The following is a 17,259-nucleotide window of genomic DNA, read 5'->3' on the forward strand; positions in this document are numbered from 1 at the left end:
TATTACAGTATATATATTACATAAAATTTTATATATATATTATATTTTTAAAAATATAAAATATAATAATAAACATATATATATATATATATATAAAAATATTATATTAAAATAATTTTTATATAATATATATATATATATATATATGTATACACACACCAAAAAACACACACACCACCACACAAAAACACCAAATATATATATATATATATATATATATATATATAATATAATAAATATATATATATATAATTTTATATAATAAAATTTAAAACTGTTGTTTTGTATGTATATTTTTTGCCTTTATTTAATATATATATTATATAATATAATATTTTAAATTTTATATTTTATATATATAATATATATATATATAATTTTATATATACATATTATTATATATATATAAATATATAATATAATATAAATATATATATATATATAAATATTTTTAAATATAAAATAGCCCAAAAAACCTTCCGTGGGATACCCAAAGGGAAAAAAAAAAAACCCACAATACAAAAAAATAGATTTTTGAAAAAGAGACTTACAGTTTCGAAATCCACCTGGATTTCCCTCTTAGGGTTTTGAAATGGAAATTCCCGGTGGGTTCGAAAACTGTTTGTCTCATTTTCAATAAAAACTAGTTTTTGTATTGGGGGGTTTTTTTTCCCTAATATTATATAATATATAAATATATAAAATTTAAAAATATATATATATATATTAATAATATGTATATTATGACACACTGTATGTTTTTGTGTTTTTTGGGTTTTTATAGGGACCCCACATGTTTGGGATAATATATATAAAATATAATTAATATATATATTTTATTATATATATTATATATATATAAAATATACGTATAAAACAAAAATTTATTAAATTTTATATAAAAAAGAAAAAAAGAAAAAAAAAGAAGGAAAGGGAAGAAGAAGAAAAAAAATATATATATTTTTTTAGTGCCCTATCCCACAAGGACGTTTGGGGATCATGGATTTTCCCTGATTTTCTTGGAATTTTTTAGCAGTGGTTTGCTGTTGCTTCCCCCCCGGGGGTTTTTTTCGAGTCACATCTCATTTACCCGGGGCTAGGACCGGGGCCCCTGACTTGGGCTGGCTTTTTTACCCCTGGGTAGGGAGGGAATCGAGGTGAATTCCTTGCCCCAAAGGGGAAAAAACGCGCCGGCCGGTGACCGAACCTCGAATCAGATTGCCGGTTCCAGTCTTGAGTCCCTGCCCCTTTAACCCCCCCGGGCCCCCGCGGCCTCTTTTTTTTTAACGGTTGGGTTCATGTTTTTGAGCCCCCCGTGGTCACAGCATTATTTAATTGAAATTTCATGTTGTGAGATCTGGAGGAGTAGTGGAGGGCCCCATTTTCCTTTCCAGGAGAGTGCCGGGTGTCCCCTTTTAGGTAATAATTCCTCTATTATTCGGGTTGGGCCCAGCACGGACTTGGGTGGTTGCCCACCCAGAGGCTAAATAGGCAATATAATATATATATATATATTTTATAATATATATATAATAATATATAATATTATATTTTTATATATAATATATTACCCACACCACACACCCCAACACAAAACCACACACACACAACACACAATTATAATAATATATATATATATATATATATATTATATTATATATTTTGTGTGGGGTGTGTGTGTGTGTGTGTGGGTGTGGTGGTGGTACACAACCACACACACACACACACACACCACACACACACACAAAATATATATATATAATATTATATATAATATATATATATATATATATATATAATATAAATATACTGCATATCTTTTATTGCATCATATCATCTATCTATATAGTAATATATAGGTAATATAATTTTAATATAGTATATTATATATATATAAATATATAATATATATAAAATATTATAAATTATATAATATGGGGTGTGTGTGTGTGTGTGTTTGGTGTGTGTTTGGTGTGTGTGTGTGTGTTTGGTGTGTGTTTGGGTGTAACACACCCACCAAAACACACATAAAACAAAACCAACTAAATATAATATATATATATATAATATTTAAAAATTTATTATAAATATATATATATAAAATATATATATATATATATATAAAATTATATAATATTATATACCACCACCACAACCCAACACACCCCAAACAAACCACAAAACACACACAACATATATATATATATAAAATATTAATATTATTAAATTATATATATTATATATATATATATATAAATATATATATATTATATATTAATTATTTATAATGGTGTGTGTGTGGTATATAAAGTCATCATCATCACAGTTTTCTGAATAACCCATTGAGGATGAAGGCCCCCCCAACTTTTTAACTTTGTTGTCTTGCGTTTTTTTTCCAGTTTGGCCCCAAATTTTGTTATTTGTCGCACCATCTTGCCATTTTCGGCTCTTGGGTTTTTTATGTTATCTATATCCCCGTCTGTTATTTTTTTTGTCCCTCTGTATCGTCTCCCAAATATATGACCCGCCATTTCCATTTTTTTTTTTTTTAATGTCCCAAGTATTTTTTTCCCCCTTTGTCTGTCCCTATCCGCATCGTCATTTTCCCCTCTCTTTGGGTAATTCCCCGCTCAACATCTCATCTCTTCTGGACACTTAAAGTTTCCTCTCGGTAAGTTGGTTTCCATGTTTCTGATTCATAGGTCATAACTGGGAGGACGCACTGGTTAAAGACTTCTTTCAAACATAATGGAAAAAACTACAATCAAGTATCATGCTGTGACCACGGCGGCTCAAACATGAACCTACCGTTAAAAAAAAAAAACAGAGTTGCCCTAGGTATATTTTTGTCCACTACCTCTAGCGCTTCGCCTTGAACATGTATCTTTTAAATTGAATCTTCGGGTTGAACGTGATCTTAGTTTTTTTTCTTTTTCATCCAAGCCCGACTTTCGACTTTCAAATTTTCAATCTTTTATTGTTTTTGCATTTCATTTGCAGATTCAGAAGAGAACAATATAACTGAAAATCAGATTGCTAGGTATTCGTCCCCTTTTTCCAATACAAAATCCTTTCGTTCCATTCTGTGTGGGTTATATAAAAATTATATATATATATAGAAAAAATTTAATTATATATTATATATAATATTAATATATTACATAATATAAAACCCTAAAAAATTATATAAATATGAAAATATAATTATATAATATAAATATATATATATACATACAACAACACAAACACACCAAACACACACAACACACACAACACACACACACCCACACACACCACACACACACACACACACACACACCAATATAAAAGCACACAACACAACACAACACACACACAACACACACACACAAACACACACACACACACACACAACACACCACACACACACACCACACCCATACAAAGGGGCTATATTAAAATAAATATAATTATATTATATTATGTATATAATTATAATTATATAAAATATTATATATAATATAATAAAATATAAAATATAATATATATAAAAAGAGAGGGAGAGAGGGAGAGAAAAAGAGAGGGAGAGGAGAGAAAAGACTGGGGAGAGAGAGAGAGAGAGAAAGGGGAGAAGAGGGGGTATGTCAGTTATATAAAGGTATCCGGTGTATATGAGAATGTTTTAATGGTCCTCGCGTCCCAAAGGCCCTTTTACAAGATTTGCCCAAAAACCATCAAATCATAAAAAAACCCTTACAACAATAAGCAAACAGGGAAAAACAAGTTGCGTTGAAAAAAATCGGTGCCCCCCGCCACTTTAACAGACCCGACAAATGATCAGGAGAAAAATTTTCTCAGGGGTGTTTCAGCTCCTTTTGTGATGAATGGGCGAGTCGTACGTGCGCGCCTTGGTGAATAATAGTCGCTATCTTGAGGCACACGCAGCCGCTCTATGACAGCGAGACGGATGTTTTGCGGGGGGAAAGGGGGAGGGGGGAGAGGGTGGGATGTGGAGGAGAGGGTGGGAAAGGAAAGGGGGAAAGGGGAGAGGGTGAAATAGGGTGAAGGGGAAAAGGGGAGAAGGGGGGGCGGGGGTCAGGGGTAAACGGGGGGGGGGGCTTTCTTAATTGGGGGGAAAAGGGGCGGCGGGTAGGGGAGGGATGAGGAGGAGAGGGGGCAGGGGTGTGGAGGGGAATGGAGACGTGGGGATGGGTGTAAGGGAGGAAAAGATGAAGCGAATGGGGCTGGGGTTGAAGGGAGAAGGGGAAGGGAGAATGCAAGCTGTGGAGACTTTTTTTTTAAGGGGGCGGGGTGAGATGCAAATGGTTCAGTTTTCGGAAGAGCTTTTTGGGGTTTGGGGTAAGGGTAGGGTGTCAGGCAAACAGTACAGACTATATAACCTTTGCAATTGGGTGAGAGGGAGGGGGGCGAAAACAGTGTAGATTTGACTATACCTTTCGGGGATGGGAGTCGGGAGGGGGGATTTCTGAAAATCTTTTAGAGTGAGGGAAGAATGGGGATAAATGACTATTAACTCGGCGACAGACACTTGTGCGTTTTGATATTTGCAAGGAAACTAATATAGTTTTTTGGGCGCGGGACTTTTCAAAATATTAGACACACCTAGGTAATGTATGTATATATAATATAAAAAATTTTTAATAAATATATATATATATATTTATATATATATAATATATATATATATAAAAATTGTGGGGTGGTGTGTGGTGTGTGGGTGTGTGGGTGTGTGTGTGTGTGTGGTGGTGTGTGTGTGTGTGTGGTGTGTGTGCGTGTGGTGTAGTATTATGTATTTATATGACAAAACCCCAACTATGTATATATAATGTACATATATTAAATATATTTTTATAATATTATATAATATATAAAAATTATATAGATACTAAACAACGTACACACACACACACACACCCACACACACACACACACACACACACACACATACAACCACACACACCAAATAATAATAATATATATTTATTTATAATAATAAATAATATAATAATATAAGATATTATATATGTCACAACAACACAACACACACAACAATATATAATGTATATATATATATAATATAATATAAAATAATAATAAAAGTAGATAAAACATACAAAAATAAAAAAAATTTATAAAAAAAAAAATTTTAAAAAAAATAAAAAAAATAATATAATATAATAGAAAATAAATAAAAATAATATAATATATTATACATATATATAATAAATTATATATATTATAAAATAATATAATAAAAAATATAAAAATACATAATCATACAACAAACATACACAATTATTATTATATAATTATTATATATATTATATATTATAATATTATATTTTATAATATTTTATATTATATATATATTAGGATAGATTTTTAATAAATATATAAAAATATAAATAATATAATATACTATACAATATGTGTGTAGGGGTGGGTGTGGGATGTATGTATAATGTAGATTTTAAGATTAGTATTATGTTAAATAATATATAGATAATTATAAATATAATAAAAATTTTTTAATTATATATATATATATATATTTTTATAATATATAATAAATATATTATATGCAATAAAGATATAATTATAATATAATATATAAATATATATATAATTTTAAATATATAATTTATTTTATCATATCTAACACACAATTTACTACATACAACATCCATCATCAAACACACAAACAAAACAAAAACCCAAAAAAATACACACCCCAAAACCCCACAAACACACCCTCAGGTCTATAAATATATATATATATATATATATTATAATATATATATAAAAATAAATATTATATAACACACACCACACACACAAAACCCCCACAACCCACACACCATATAAATAATATTTAAATAATAATAAATATAATATAATTTTAAAATAATATGAAATACTTTATATTAAAAAATAATAAAATAAAAAAAAATATAAATTTTTAAAAATAATATAAAATAAATTATAAAAAAATTATATATTATAAAATAAATATAAATATAACATATAAAATTATTATATAAAAAATTTATAAAATAAAATAATATATATATATTTATATATATATATAATATAATATATATTATATATTTATTTTTAATATATATATATATATATAATTTAAAATAAATACACATTAAAAAATATATAATATATTATAATATATATATTTTATATATAAATATATAATATATATATATAAAATAATTTTATATAATATATATATATGGCACACACACACACCACACACACACACACACATTATATATATGTATATATAATTAATTAATAAATTTTAATATATAAAAATTATATATAAATGAGATATATAACATACAATAAAATTAACATATATATAATATACAAAAATATAAAATTTTATTATATATATATATTATTATATTATATATATATAACATATATTAAACATAATAATAAATATAATAATAATATATATATATATTAAAATTTTAATATATACATACAACTACATAAAACATAAAATACACACCCCTTATATATATTATTATAATTATATTATATTATAATATAATTATATAAATTTTATATTACATTATATGTATTGTATATATTTTATATATATATAATAAAATTTATATTATATATATATATAATACATACATTATGGTGTATGTGTTGTGTGTGTGCGGTTGTATGTATATTGTAGTTTTTATTATGTAGTTATATATGAAATTTAATATATAAAATTATATATATATAATAAAATTTTACATATATTTTATATAATATATTATATATATAATATATATTATTAATATATATATATATTATTATAATATAATATATATTTATAAAAAATATATAATAATATATATGCATATCTATCCCAACATATACATAATACATACATACTACATACAAACCACAAAAACACAAACAAAACACAAAATACACAAATCACACACCACACACACCCCTTTTACAGGTCTATAAATATAAAATTATAATAATATATATAATAAAAAAAAAACACACACACACACACACAAAACACACACACACCACCACACCATATATAATATATATTATAATAATATATATATATATAAATATATATATAAGGAATTACTTTTAATTATTAAAAATATAAAAATATATAAATATATATATATTTTAATATATATAAAATATACTAAATATAATTATATAAAAAATATACTAAATATATATATATATATAAAATATTTTAATTAAATATATATAAAATTATAATAAAATTATTTATATGGAATATAGTAAAAAGATATATATATAATATATAATATATATAAAAAATATATATATAATTAAAAATATAAAATAAAATATATAAAAATATATATAAAATATTTTTAATTATAAAATTTATAATATATATATATATACATTATACATTTAAAAACTATTGGTTAAATTTTTAAAAAAGTATGTCCACGGAGAATTCCCAAACCCCCCAGAAATTTTTTTTTATGTAATTCATTTAGACGGATAAAAAATTTTGTAAAATTTCGTTTAAAATAATAGAGTAAATTATAGTTATTCCCTTAAGGGTTTGGTTTTTTTGAAGTTTTCAAAATTTGGGGGGGGGGGGGGCCAGATCAAAAAGCCGTTTTTAAAAACAGGGGTTTTTTCGCCTCCCCCGAGGTTTGGTAGGTGCCGGTTTTAAAACCCCCCAAAATACCCTGGTATAGTTTAGGCTAAACCCCCAATAAACCCCCGGGGTATAATTGGACCTAGTTATTATAGCCGGCTATAAAAAGGTACCTATATCAACCCCCAGGCCAGAGACAATTAGTATAATTTTTTTTCCAAACCCTAATATCATGTAATGTCTCAGTTGATTTCAGGTCAACAATGTATTATATTGCTCCGAAAATTATTTTTTTCTAATAATAATATAAAGGGGGGTTTTTGGGGGAAATTAATAAATTACCAGCTTTCATATTTTAAAATGGGGGACTGCACTTGGAATGCTAAAATACGACGGGGGAGGGGGGGGCTAATGTTAATGGCTTTGGTTTTTTTTCAACAGTTTTTTGAAGACTCCCAAAAAATAAGGACTGCATCTCCCCTGGCAAAAAAATTGATTAAAAAAAATGGTACCTGAATGAAGAAATATCAAGAAATTTTTGCAGAATGCCCCTCGGTTTTTTGAAAGTACCCCCAAAGGGGACTAGGGGTTCAGTCGTTAAACGCTAGTTATCATTTTGTAAACAGCACAGTGATAGAGGTTTAAAAGGGCAAAACCCCTTTTAAGGAAAAGGTGGGGTCGAAGGAGTTTTGAATAAAGAGGAGAAAAAAAAAGCTCATAAAGGGTTTTAAAAAAAAATTCTGTGTCGCTTTAACTGTAGTGCTTTCGCTGTGGGAACACAAGGCAGAAAGACGAGTACGGTTGGCCTCCTTTTTAAAAAAAACAAATTTTAAAGAAAAAAAGTTTTTTCCCCCAAGATAATAAAAAACAAGTATAGGTAAACCCGATTTTTTAATGTAACCCCCAAAACCCTATGCATGACTTTTATTAAGTTCCTTTTTTTATGACCAGAATAAAAAAAGCAATACAATAGTACAGTAATAATGATCCTTTTTTTTTTGAAATGAACACAGTGATGTAAAATAATAAGATGAGTAATAATAATAAAAATAATAATAATAAAATAAAAATAATAATAATAATAATAAATAATAAAATAATAAAAATAAAAAAAATAATAATAACAATAATAACATTTAAAAATAACAACAACAACGAAAAAGATAATGATAATATATTATTTATTTTTTAACATTGAACAAAAATAATGATGTAATAAGATGATGAAATGGTAATGGTAAGATAAAAATATAAAATAAAAAAAAGATAAGATAATGAATCAACAACAAAATCCCAGGGCACATAAAACTGGAGATTGTAAAACACACACACACACACACACAAACCCCAAAAAAAAAAAAAAAAATAAAATATTTTAAGTTATATATAATTATTATATAATATATTAATATATATATATGATATTACATATATAATTTTACATATATGATAATAATAATATTTTAAAATATATTATAAATTATATAATTAATATATAATTAGTATAAAAAAAAACATCAGTTTAAATGTCCCTACCTAGCCACAAAAATTTCAAAAAATTCTAAATTCCCTCCTTACATATACAAAATATTAAACTCAAAGCACAGTACAAAAGGGAAAGCTTTATTTTGGGACACTGCACATCGTGTTAAAACAATATTTTCTTATGCAAAAATTATTAAAAATACTTGTTACTTTTAAATGGGGGGTAATTTTTGGCTTAGGGGGGAATTTTAGCCTACCCACATTATACTGGCCGTCAAACTTTATTCATGGTTAAAAAAAAGTCTGCTTTTAAATACCCCCCAGGTATATTTTTGGGGGGGAGTATATTTTGGGGGCTGTTACCCCGGATATTAAATAGCGTGTTTTTTACTGGAAATTAAAGGGTTTGTAATTTTGAAAATTGAATAATATAAACGCAATCCTTTTTAAAAGAAGGGGGGGGTTTGTGCTCTCCTTTCCACACGGAGGGAACATTGAGGAAAATGAAAAACGACGCAGTAGGCATTTTTTTTTCAGTAGCCCTTGTTGTTATTTTTTTTAAAAAACTTTTGGGCCTGCGACACAGCAACGGAATTAGTCAAAGAAAACACTTTTGACGTATCAAGGAATGAAGGGGAATAGGAAAAAAGACAAAGTAAAGTGTGGGACGGGGAAAACGTGAAGGAAAAGGGACGAGAAATTAATGCGTCCCAAATAAAAATTCGTTCGTTTTTTTTTGTTATATTTTTTTTGGTTTTATTGATTAAATTAGTAGGGAAAAGGGGGGGTTTTAAAAATTGAAGTTCCGTAGACCAATTGATTTTGTAAAAAAATATTCCTGTCATTTCGATATTTTTCTTTTAACATCAAACCCCTGGTAAATGCCCCCTGTTTAAATATTATTTGATCAAAGATAAAAGAAATTGAACCGTTTTGGCCGGATTTCGGCACACCCCCGTAGAGGAAAAAATCCTCACCCCCCGCGCCTTAAAAACCGTTTAAATCGTGCTACTCAAATTCAAATTTGGTAAATCAAAGTTGGGTTTCCACCGGGTATCTTCGGGGCCCTAACCCCGGGTGAGGCGGCGATGCCAAAATAACACTTTCATTTTTTGCATCAAATTGATTTGGTAAATTGGCAGCAGTAATTTTTGTAGATTTTATTTTTCTTTTTATATGTTTTTTTCGTCCACACCAAAACACACACACACACACACCCACAACACACACAACACACACACACACACACAAACACACAACCCAACACACACAACATACACAGCACACATTTACATTTTTTCCGCAAACCCAGTGGTTAAAGTACTGCGCGTGTGTATTTGGGTGTTTTTTTGTACACAAAATAAAATTAAAATAAATAGGCTGATAAAGAAATAGATATGTGAGAAACATACTTTGTTGAGTTTGCCCATGCTTTTTTTCTTTTTTTTTTTTTTATTGATTGCAACCTGACCAAACATTTTTTAAATGTTTTTCTTGCGATGTTTTTCTTTCCCCGTGAATGACCGAAAATGTCCAATATCGTGGGAATGAAAAAAAATTTTATGAAGCGAGTCTGCAGCTTCTTTTTTTACCCTTTCCCTCCGTCATCTTCCCCCCCCCCCGCCCCCGCCCCCCCCCCGCCCCTTTTGCTGTTTAAACCCCTTTCCCCTTCCCCCCATCCATCCCCTTTGTCCTTCCCCACTCCTTCCCTCCCCCCCCCACCCCTCACCCCTTTTTCCCCCCTCCATCATCCCCTCTGCCTTCACCCTTTCCCCCATCCATTCTCACCCTCCCGTTTATCCATCCCGCCGTCACCCCCCGTCTTTTCCCCCGCCTCTCACCCCCCCCCGTCTTTTTCCCTCCACCTCTCACCCCTCCCGTTTATCCTCCGCCTCTCTCCCACCCCCTCCACCGCCCCACCAACCCCCCGCCTTGTCCTCCCCTTTTTGCCCCCTTCTGCCCCCCCCCCCTCCCTGCCAAATGCGTGTGTGTCCTCGGGGCAGATTTAGTAAAGGCCTTGGCGAGAAATTGGTAAACCAGAGGATAACGACCACTCTGAAGTTTCCGTTGAATTTCCCCCTGTCTCAACTCTTTTGCAAAAACTAATTTACATGTTGTTACATGTTTAAAATTATCTATTTTTTGTCTGCCTTTTTTGGGTTTGACTTCGGCTTGTGTTTTTTTCTCGGGGTTTTTTTTGTTTTTTTGAAGTTTTTATTTTTGTGTTTTGGAACTATTTTTCTCCTCTTTTTTACGTTTTTGTTAATTTAGGATAAATACTTTCCCTGCTACTGCACATATTTTTTATTCTAAAAGAAAAAGCTTCGTAAACAATTTAAGGGGTCAATTACCCTTTTTTTAAGAAAATCTAATCACTGAATCAGGGTTCAGGATAAAATAATATATATATTATTTATATATATATATATAATTATATATAAAATAATATATATATTTAATTATATATTATATAATAATTTAATATATAATAAATTTTATATGATTTTATATAAATATAATATAATTAAATTTATTATAATTATATATATATATATATAATATATATATATATATATACTCACATACTGCGCAGGTTTTAAAATGAAAAAAAAACATAAATAATAAAATCATTCCCGATACAATACACACACACACAAACACACACACACACACACACACACACACACCACACACAAAACACCACACCACACACACACCACCACACACACCAACACACACCAACACACCAGGTAAAAATCAGCATCCCCTTCAGAATGAGCGAAAAAAACAAAAAGTAAATCCCTCGGCAACCTTTATCTTCAAATTACAAGAGAGTGACAGAAAAAGGGAAAGTTGCCTCACTCTTCAAAAAAGAGGGAAACCGTCCTACCAGATAGATTTTTTTTTTAAAGGTTCGATATCGAATTTCTTTTAAAGAATGAATGAATACAAATCGAGGGATTTTAGTGTTTTTGGTATTTTTTATGATATTTTTTAATTTTTTATCGGAAATTTGAATTTTAGCTTCCGGGAAAAAAAAATAAACATAAGTTAATATATATTAAAAATAAAAATAAAAATTTTCAGTGAGTGTTTTACCTTTGATATTTGCCCTTTAGTCTTTTTTAAAAATTTTAATTTGTTTTTTTAGAAACAGCAACACAAAAAAATATTTCATTTTTTGATCTTTTTTAATCTCACCTTTCAGTCTATTCGTAAGTCAGATACGCTCGAGAGAACAAACAAATATGGTAATTTTGTTACACTGAGGCAGTTTGACAATTATGCCCTGCCACTTTAGGTCAAAAAATGTGTAAGAATACGTTTCCGAGAACGACAAAATTTCGTTTTGGGAAAGGGAATGTCTTCTGAATATTACCCTAAATTTCACGGGGTGAACGAGGAGGAGGAGGCGAGGAGGAGGAGGAGGGGAAGGAGGAAGGGGATGGGGAGGGGAGGGGGAGGAGGGGGAGGAGGAGGAGGAGGGGGGGAGGAGGAGGAGGAGGAGGAGGAGGGAGGAGGAGGAGGAGGAGGAGGAGGAGGAGAGGAGAGAGAAAGAAGAAAAAAAAAAAAAAAAAAAAAATAAAAAGAAAAAGAAGAAGAAGGGGAAAAAGAAGAAGAAAAAAAAGAAGAAAAAAGAAGAAGGAAGAAGAAGAAGAAGAAGAAGAAAAAGAAGAAGTGAATAGGAGGAGGGGGGAAAAGGGAAGGAGGGGAAGGAAAAGTAAAAAAAAAGCAAAAAAAGAAAGGGAAGGAGGGAGAAGAAATGGGGAGGAGGGACAAGGGCATGTCTGTATGACATATTGCCCTTGGAAAGTTTGCGAGATAAAAAGATGTAAGCTTATGGGTGAAAAAAATCAAAAGGAAGGACTGAAAAAAAGGCAGGGGGAAGGGGGGGAAAAAAAGGAAAAAGAAGCCAGTGAGAAGAAAAAAGACCAGTAGGAGAGAAAGATTGGGAGACCGAGGAGACCGGGGGCCAGGCGTGGGCCCAAAATGCAACCGCCCCATTATCAGGTCCCTAAGGGGGGGCCCCTTTAGTGCCAGCGGTCATCAGGATGTGCATTTTCCCAGGTGAGGAAGGGGCAGAAAGTCAATAATTTTCGGCGTTCCACGTTTTGGAAAGAGAAGTAGAAGGGGGAGGAGATAAACGAGGAGGAGAGGTTCAATTTAACGTTACGAAGTAAAAACGGATTTTTGCCGTTTTAGGGTGAAGGGGAAGTAAATAAGGCACGGGCGTTCAGTGGGTTTTCTGGGGTTTTGACACCTTTGGGGCCTTGTTGTTTGTTTAGGGAAAGAATTGGGGACAAGGAATGGATGCGTTTTGCAGAGGATAGCGCTTGCCTCGTCGTTTCAAGACAAGAAAAAAATTTTAAAAAAAAAGTTAGAATAATTAGATACACGGGTTGTGTAGCTTTTCAAAATACATTCCGTCCAGTGATTTACTGCATTACACCACACACTACACACACACACACACAACACAACCCAAACACACACCCCAAAACAACACACACACAACACAACCACACACACACACACACAAAAACACAACACACACACACCACACACACCACACACACCACACACAACACCACACATACACACACACACACAAAAACACACACAAACACAAAAATATTTTTATAATACAAAATAATTATATATATATATTTTTTATATTAATATAATATTATTTTAATATTATATATTTGCATATGTATTATTTAAAGCATTAGCTTTAAGAATATCTCAAATGATGAAGCCGATTGTTAACGCTTTTTATGATTATGTTGCAGGGGTGATGACAATGGAAATTGAGGTTTGTAGTGCCATCGAGGTTGCGCAGAGGGCCCTTATCTCAGAGAAACGTACTAGGGGACCCCCTGGGGGCGCAGATCCTGGGACCGTTTTCAAAACACCCTCCGGCCTTGGTTTGGGAAACCCCCAAATGGGAGGAGACACGAACAGAAGAATTCTCAAAATGATCCCATCATCGGTGGGATCAGAGACAGGTCCGGGCGGTAGAAAAACGGCACATTGAAGGATGGTGATAGTTTGGCAGTGTCCTCCCCCCCGGGCCCCTTTGGTTCCGAGGCCCCCCATCTTATCGACGACTTCAAAAAAGTACGTATCAGAATCCCTTTCAAAAAATGGAGCCAATCTAGCTTGCAATTTATCAGCGTTATGTTCAGAAAGTTAACCGGGGAAAACTGGGGCCCCACCACGTACTCTTTCCAAGGGCATCACAACATGAAACTACAAGATCAGTATCATGCTTGACACGGCGGCCAAACATAAAATCTCCCTTTAAAAAAATATATATGGAGGGGGGGTGGAAGGGAGTAGAGCATGGCCCCCAAGACTGTCACACGGCAATCTGAGTGTGTGTGTGCATGCACAAAAACCCAAACAACAAACACGCGCGCGCGCGCCACACACCAAAAACCCACACACACGCCATAAATCCCCTGCGAAATTTTAAAGCGAAAAGGCCCTTGGCATTATTGTGTGTTTTTTTTTTACCCCTTTCTTTGTTTATCGCAAAATATTATTTTATATTATTTATAATATTATATTTATTATAATAAAAATATATATATGTATATATATATTTTTTATATATATATATGGGGGCCCGGGGCCGAATGGTTTTAGAGCGTCGGACTCAAGACTGTCAGACGGCAACTGATTTCGAGGGTTCGAGTCCCCGGGCCCGGGCGCGTTGTTTCTTTGGGCAAGGAACTTCCCTCGTTTGGGCCTGCCTAGCCATGGGGGCCAAGCCAGCCCCCGCAGTGCCGGGTAAATAGAGATGGTGACTCGAAAAAAAACCACACACACCGGGCGGAAGGCAATGGCAAAAACCCCCGTTAAAATTTCTAAGAAAAAAAACATGGAACCCTGATCGTCAAGGCCGCGGTGGCCGAATGGTTAGAGCGTCGGACCAAAACGCACGAGGCAATCTGAATTCGAAGGTTCGAACCGCCCGCCGCATTTTTCCCTGGGGAAGGAATTCACCTTGATTTCTACCTAGCCCCGGGTGGCCCAAAGGAGCCCAAGTCAAGTCTGGTCCCCAAACCCGGATAAATAGAGAGAATAATTTCCCCAAAAAAAGGTACCCCCGGGACTTCCCGGGAAAGGGAAATAGGGGACCCACCAGTATCACTCCAAGAGCATACAACATAAAAATCAATTAAGATCAGCTGGACCCGGGGGCTCAGACAGAACCCACCGTTAAAAGAAGAAGATTAATTTATTGCAGTATGTAGATGCATGTAAAAATAAACCTTTATGTCTGTGTTTCCTTTTGCACCATACCCCCTGACGCTAGGGGGGGACCACTTGGCCACAGAGCAATAACTTTAGTTTGGGGTATGGCAAAGAGGGGTGAAAAACTAGTTGTGTGTGTGTGTCTCCCTTTGAACTCCCTAATTTTCAAGTGGTATGTTGCGAATGTTATTATATATTAATATATATATATATATTATATATAATATAATTTTATAATATTAGATAGATAGATAGATAGATAGTAGAAGATAGATAGAAGTAGATAGAAAATAGACAGACAGATAATAGAAGATAGATAGATAAAAATAGATAATTTTTACGTGCTTTATTTTTTAATCTTGCTTTGATTTATTGCTCAAGCTTTTATTGATTGGGACATATACAGATTACTTTAAAATCACATATACACAGACACGACACAAAAAACACACAACACAAACACACACAAAAATCCCACAAAACGCACACACACAACACACACACACACACACACACAACACACATAAAACAAACACACACACACCCCAACACAAACCCCAAACACCAACACCACACACACACAACACACACACACAAAAAACCCAAAAAAACACACTCGTGTATTATAATACATATATATTATATATAATTATATAATATATATATATATAATAATTATTTATAATATATATATATGTGTGGGTGTGTTTTGTGTGTGTGTGTGTGTTGTGTGGGTGGGTTGTGTTTTGTGTGTGTTTTTGGGTGGGGTATATTATATATTATATATATTTTTTTATATATATATACATAATATTATATATATATATATTATATATTAATATATATATTATTATATATATTTATATTTATATAATTTATATATATATATAAAGAGCTTTTATGATGGGTGTTGTGGGTTTTTTTGGGATTCGTGTGAATACAACCAAAGTTCATTGCCCTTAGCATCGATTCCTCCTATTATTATACGAAAACGCATTTTCTTTTCTGATTGGTTTTCCTTGGTGATCATTTGAATTCTTTTGGTTTATTCACAATTGGGATCAATGATAAAAAATTTTTTTCCCCTGTTCTATTTACCCTTTTTTTCTTTGTCTCTCCTTTTTAACCCTTGTTATTAGTATAAACTTTTTTATTTGGGGTGCAAGCATCGCTCATTCCCGTACAGCACTACCCTATTTGAATTTGAGATAGAGATCAAAAAGTTCGTTTTGCTTTAAGTTTTAATTAGTTTGTCCTTTTCTGCCTTTTCAATATTATTTTTCTTTTCATATTTTCATTTTTTCGAATGACTCGCACTGCCGTCCATTGAAGTTCGCTCTTTAACGTTTAATTAATAACTTTTGCGTGTAGGTTTTACAGTAATCCCGACATGTAACCAAAAGCTGCTAGGATGTTTGGATAAACTTTGGTTTCCAAAACAGTGATTCCTAATCATATTCACGATGTTTCATTACGATTAGAGGAGGTGTCTAAAAATCGCAAACCCTTTCATTATCATTACGGAAACAATAATTTCATCCGGGGCTTTTCTTCTCTTCTTCCAAGTCTCTTGCTATGTCTCACAATAAATTAAACAGAGGGGGGAAATTTTTCTTTGTTGTGAATTTTTTCACATCATGTAATTGTAAAAAAACTTGGTAACTATACTAACTGTTACTACTTGATTTGGTACACAGTTCTGTATCTCATTGATCGCCAAGTAAATATTTCACATTGTTTTCAATTCAGTATTATTAAGAACTGAAATGAAGATGAAGTTCTTAATGAAATACTCCTCATACCTTGTCTTCAAGAAAAAATTTGTAAAAAAATTTTTTTTTTTTTTTCCTTTTGGTTTTTAAAAAGCCCAAAGAAATTTT

Source organism: Penaeus monodon, chromosome 2 (assembly GCF_015228065.2).
Source record: "Penaeus monodon isolate SGIC_2016 chromosome 2, NSTDA_Pmon_1, whole genome shotgun sequence".
In the NCBI taxonomy this organism is placed as follows: domain Eukaryota; kingdom Metazoa; phylum Arthropoda; class Malacostraca; order Decapoda; family Penaeidae; genus Penaeus; species Penaeus monodon.